Source organism: Pygoscelis adeliae, unplaced genomic scaffold, assembly GCF_000699105.1.
Source record: "Pygoscelis adeliae isolate BGI_AS28 unplaced genomic scaffold, ASM69910v1 Scaffold766, whole genome shotgun sequence".
Lineage (NCBI taxonomy): Eukaryota > Metazoa > Chordata > Aves > Sphenisciformes > Spheniscidae > Pygoscelis > Pygoscelis adeliae.
The window spans coordinates 133,216-134,172 of record NW_008825008.1 but is presented as its reverse complement, the minus strand read 5'-3'; positions in this window follow the sequence as shown (position 1 = coordinate 134,172).

Sequence of the window (957 nt, the reverse complement as noted above, 5' to 3'; positions counted from 1 at the left end):
GCTCCCGGCCGGGACCAGGGGTAAACGCGAATGGGTGCATGAAGAGGGGGTTGCGCCGCCGGGATCTGTGCCCAACTTGGCCCCCACCTCGTTCCAGGTTGGGGTCTCCATGCTGGGGGGCAGCACAGGGGGCAGGCAGTGCCCTGTGCCCGGCGTGGTTTGCACGGCTCTTGCTCGGATGCGGCCCTTTCCCTGGAGAACAGGGCCGCAACCAATTTCAAAGGGTGAGGTGGAAGTAGGTTTGTTAATCCTTAACGCCAGGTCAGGGGATACAAGGGGACATGGTGCACGGGGACCTGCCATCCCCTGCCACGGCCTCGCTTTGTCCGTGCTTGCTTAGTGAGCGCGCTGTGGGTGCAGGCAGTGCCTTGTCCTCCCAGCCCAATCCACACCAGCCCAGCCCAGCAATACTTGCAGGGTCCTAGCAGTGCCCAGCACTGTACCCACCTGCCTGCCTCCGCACAGGAGGCTGGTCCTCACCCCATCCCCGGGCACCCGGGCGTCCCCCAGCCCCACAGCAGCAGGTGCCAGCAGGCTATGCCGCAGCCAGCTCCGCTGGGCACGGGGCAGCCGGGGCCAGGGCTGGGCAGGGAGGCAGCCCGGGGTGTCCCGCAGCCCCACGACAACTGGAGGTGGTTTTTATTGTTTAACATTCCTGGTATTTTCTGTCAGGGCTGAACCAATTGTCCTTAATCCGCCAGGCTCTGCTGGCCAAACAAGTGTGGCTGAGCCACCGGCATCCTCTCCGCACGAACAGGCCCCTTTTGTGAGGGGGATTTAGCGTGTAGCCCAGTAAATCCCGCTGGTTTCCTGCGGCAGCGTTCCCACACACCACACACACCCCCTGCCTGCCCCCCGGGCCCTGGCATTGCTCCCCCACCCATCCATCCCTGTGGGCACCCTGCCTGCCCCGGCCCCGGGGCCAGGTATCCACTGCCCAGCCAGAACCTGCCCCCT